We start from the raw sequence: 5288 nt of genomic DNA, 5'->3' as shown, positions 1-5288 counted from the left end.
TGGCCCTGCCCCTTGCCTGACAAAGCAGGAGAGCTGGTCCTCGTGAAGCAGGTACAGGAAAGCTGGCAGGCTGACCAACTCAGCTACAACCCAGACCCAGATTCTGAGCTTTGAGCTGGCTCCCCTCAACATCTACCCCCTCTATAATCTGCTGAAGCCTGTGAAAGGGGCCAGTCCTACAGGTCCAAAGATGCAGGTTCTCCATGACATAGAGGAACAACAGGATAGCAGAGCAGAGTCCAAGGGAGAATCCAGTACTGACAGCACAGCACAATTCAGATGCCTCGAACCAGAGTTGTTGCCACGAACATTTCCAAGTAAAGAACTGTGGACAAAAGGACATACTGTGGGACACACCGTGACACACTACAGCTTCCATGATGAGATGTTTTTGTTTGTTTATTTGTTTTTTCTTTTCCTTTGGGGGTGAAGGTTGCAAGGTTGAAGGAAGGTAGACATAAGTGGGATTAGCGCACATGATGCAAAATTTACAAAGGATCAATAAAAAGTTTTTTTAATTAAATGGAAAGCAACTAAGGAAGACACTTGAAGTTGACCTCTGGCCTCTCCATGCATACTCACATGTGTGTACATGCACTCATACTCATGTACATACGTGTACACACACAATGGGAATTTAAAAATCTCAATTCAACAAAGACCTCAGAGGGGCTGGGCAGCTCCCTTCACTGTGAGGGGAGTGTAAGAAAACTGTCTCATCATGGCGGCAGGCAGGAAGCAGAGAAGTTGAGCCAGAATCAGAAGTGGGTATCATCTTCCAGGCCCTCCCACAGTGGTCGGCTTCCGCTAGCTGGGATGCAGCCCCGAAAGTCTCTGCGGCCTCCCAAAATAGTGCCACCACCTAGAGACCAAGGTCCAAACACCTGAGTCTGAGGGAGATACTCTTTTCAACTGCAGCACTGCTGTGACATGCTGGACGCCTCTCAGGATGCCTTGTTGGAAAGCTCGCTCTGAGAGGAGGAAACAAAGCATGCCTGTTTTCTAAAAATAGCCCCAGTAATGTTTCCAGGCCCTGCTTCCCCAGAATCTTGACATTCACCCATCAAGCAGCAGTCTATCTATGCCCTCCCTCTACATCTGACAGGGTTTGGTAGCTCCTCAGCAGATGTATCTGATATGATCTTATACAACCTGCACAGCCAACTACACAAAGCAATCCAACCTTCTCCTGAGAAGCCAGCCGCCATATTGTAAGGAGGCCAAAGTTATGTGGGAGCCACTTTCAGATATTCTAGTCAAAAGGTCCTGCCAACAGCCACAGCGACACCAGCCATATAACTGAGGAAGCCTCAGATGATTCCAGCCAGCCTTTGAGCCTTCCAGCTCCTGCACACATACAGCACAGGTAAAGCAGACTGCAATGCCCTATCTGGACTCCTGACCTACAGAGCCCATAAGCATAAGTGGCTGTTCTAGACCATTAAATTTGGGTCCATCTTAATGCTACGTAAGCAGAATCCACAACCACAGTTTTCAATGCCAAATTCAGTGCTGGAAGCTTCCAGTGTAGAAGATTAGGGACCAACTCGAGAAACTGCTGTGCATCGTCATCGGGGTTGAAGGACTGAAAGCTGTGAGCTTGGTGGACTCAATCATGGCCTCTCCACCCCTGTACAGGGGGGGTGCACTAAGGTAGCAGGGGGTTACACTGGGAAGGAACAGGTGTCAAGAGTCAGGTGGCCCTGAGCTCTATCTCTTTCCTCTGTCCTCTCTCACGGTCCTGTCACTTAGACAAGGCAGATTATTTCTCTGATTTTTTTTCATGGATATGGTCCCACCTCTCTATGACAATATCTGGGCAGGCTAAATGAGATAATGCAGGTAGGTTATTTGGCACAAGACTCAAAGAAATGTACACATCCAAGGTCTTTCGACAATTCCTTCGCTCTTACAAAGGAACAGGAGGTACTCATGTGAAAGGTGGTGGAGGACAAGCCTTCTGACTGAAGATGGGGAGGAGGGGTAGAGTCTAAAAAGGGGAGGGATGTGTCCGCTTTAAAACAAATGCCCGGTAGCTCTCAAGGTCACAGCAGACATGGGGCCATGAGTCTCCCCTTAAAGGTCTTCAACTGAAGACTCACGTTCTTTGAGAGTTCCAGGGATCTTCAGACTCTAGTTGCTCACTTCCTGGTAAAGGTATCTTTCCCATTCTCCCTCCCTCTGCCTCTCTGACTGCGTCCTCCATGCTGCCCTGGAGCTCTGCCCCAAATTCTGCTCCCCTGAAGGAGAGTTTCCAGAGAATCCTGACGGCATCTCCCTCCTATGATTTCCCTCTCTGAGGACAGTAGAAGATACACATTTCTGCCAGGCTGTGTGTGAATGTCAAGTCCCTGAAGACCTGAGACAGAAATGGGATCTTCAGCCAGCCCTGAAACTGTTTCTTCAAGGGAGATGAGCACTGGTGCCATGTGAGCACAGAAGGGTTAAAGGAGGAGGCAAAATATGGTAGACGAGGGTGCCTGGCAGTCCTGCAACGAGCTGGCTGTGTGCATGGGTAATTAGAACTGAGCATCAGTAAACAATGCCTTTTCCCCTCATTAAGGACAAATCTGTGTGTATAATGTGCCTATTTTCTCTTTCATTAACTTATAAATGGCCACTACTTTAAAGCCATTTAACCAGCAGCTTTGACTTGCCCATCAGCCCAGAGTCAGGCGTGTTCTCTCACGCCCTCAGCCCATAGCTTCCTAGGGGATAGGCTATGTGGGTGCTCCTTTGACCTTCCAGAATAGGGCACCAGGTCCTCAGTGTCTCTCTGACCCGGGGGTTGAGCAATATACACACACACTCTCTCTCTCTCTCATATGCACACACACACCACTGGCCTCCTCTTCACCATCTCTGAGGATACCCTCAACTGTCTTTTCCTAAACTGCCTTTACTTTACCTTTGAGCCCCAGAGGGCCCTGCCTCTGTTTATAAATGCTTTAAGAATGGGCATCCATCAAGATGAGCAGCAACAGCTTGGGTGTGGTGGCACACACCTTTAATCCCAGGGCTTGGGAGGCAGAGGCAGCAGGATCTCTGTGAGTTTGAAGTCAGCCTGGTCTACAAAGCAAGTTCAAGACAGTCAAGGCTACACAGGGAAACCCTGTCTCAAAAAAAAAAAAACCAAATGTGCAGCAACAAGCTGGAACCTGAGAGGCCAAGGTCTTCCCGTTGGTCCTGGAGAAGCTCACAGTCCAGTACAGAGACAAAGCTGCTTACAGAAATATAAGCAGATGAGGGTCTCACCAAGGAAGTCCTCACTGAGCCAAGCAGCAGTCCCCATTACAAGGTGAGAGGTATTCCAAGATGTGAGTATGTCTATGCCAGCGGCCTAGCAACTTCCTTGGGAACTAACATAAGGTCTCCCTTAACCACGCGTCTCATTGAAACGAGCTGACATCCTAGGTGAAGGTGGAAAACCCCCAGGTTTGGCAGTCTTGCTCCCATCAGACCATAGTTCCCACTTCATTGTCCTGCCTGTTGCTAGGTAACACCCTAAGACTCCAGCCTAGCCCCTACAGCAGCCTGCTCTCTCAGGATCCAGAATACTCACCAACTCTCTGCCAAGACTTGGGAGGGACCGGGAGAGTGCCAACAGAAAAAGTGACACCTTGTTTGCGCTCAGACACACCTACAGGTGACACTAATCCACTCAGCAAGAATGAGAAAGGGTGCGGGCCACAGAGCTCACTCTGTGGCCTCAGACGCCATGCACATTTCTTGCTGTGTGAGCCCTCTCAAGTGCTCAGTCAAGAGGTGCTTGATGGTTCCCCAAGCCCTAGGTGAGGATTTGGAGGCTCAGAAAGGCAAAGCAGTTTACTCAAGGCCACACAGGCAGACGGTGGGATAAAAACCGCCCTAAAGCCAGGCTTTCTACCACATTCCACCAATAGTAAGTAAAGTGCATAGGATAACAGCAAGAATGGAGGCGCCAGTCCTTCTGGGGGATACTGGGTCACAAGATATGTGACCAAGATATGTGGAGAAGACAAAGAGCCTGAAACACTGCTCATGGTAAAGGGAGGGAGCCCACTTCTGAAGCCCTGTGTCTTTGTGGATGTGAAAGGTGTACACTCCCCAAGCCTGGTGAGGAACCGTGCTCAAAAACTTAGTGTCTCCTAAAAATTACATCTCTGATGTTATCTCAGCTTCAGAATGACTTCTAAAAGATGCCAGCTTGTTCCATGGATGGGACAGTGGCACCATCGTGAGCATCAGCCTCGTCAGAAGCTCTAAAGTTGAAAACGGCGTGAGTGGCGGCACACACAGGGCTAGAGAGGGCTGGTTCCTGTGAAGAATGCTGTTGAGCAGCTGGTGGGAAGGGAGTAGATCCGTGCCAGCGTGCTCTAGCTAAACCTTCAATGAATATGCTGAGTGAACAGAGCCAGCTTGCACTCAGATGCAGCTAGCATTGTGCCATTTACAAGAAAAGAAATCCTGCCCAACACTGTTCTTGCACAGCTATTCTGGACATAATAGGGGCTTCAGAGACGCATACATCACTGACCACAGTGGCCACCTTTGGCCAGGGATGGACATAAGCAAGTAGGGAAAACAAAGGACTTTAGCTTTTGCAGGGTAACTGCCTGTCCAGGTCTGCCCAGCAGGCCCTTATCATCCCTCTTGCTGGTGTAAGCAAAACAAAGTCTGCATTCACTCTCCAGAGTCTCCGGCTTCCGTGATAAATTGAACTCTGCCCTGTTTATCTGTGATGCTTAAACTGTCACAACAGAGAGGTGTTCAAAGGAGCTGGAGCTGCGGCTCAGCAGGAAAGAGCACCTGCTGCACAGTATGAAGACCTGAGTTCAGATCCCAACACCCATGTTAAAAACATGGCTACCTAGAGCCCCGGTGATCCAGGGGACAAGAGCATCACTGGGATTGACTGCCCACCTAGCTCCAGCTTCAGTGAGAGTGACGGAGAAAGACAGCTGATATTCTCCAGCCTCATATCTGCACAGTGTACGCACACACACACACACACACACACATCACATCACATTCTCATGCAATGAATGATTTTTTAAAGAATGTACAAATTCATCACTTACATCATATCTACGAATGCACAGGATGGAAGGGAAAGCCGCTCCCAGCTCCAGGTAACCCAGTCTCACCCCTGAGAGAGGTGAATGCTGGTACAGTTGCCTTGCATCATGTGTAACCGCAAGCCCATCCGTAACCGTGCAGCCTCTAAGCACAGAGACAGAGACATGGACAATGCTGCGGTGACATCAATATTGTTCCCAAACTCTCTTTTCTCCCTTAATTTTTCTCTC

Source organism: Meriones unguiculatus, chromosome 4, assembly GCF_030254825.1.
Source record: "Meriones unguiculatus strain TT.TT164.6M chromosome 4, Bangor_MerUng_6.1, whole genome shotgun sequence".
Classification (NCBI taxonomy): domain Eukaryota; kingdom Metazoa; phylum Chordata; class Mammalia; order Rodentia; family Muridae; genus Meriones; species Meriones unguiculatus.
This window is presented reverse-complemented; position numbering follows the sequence as displayed.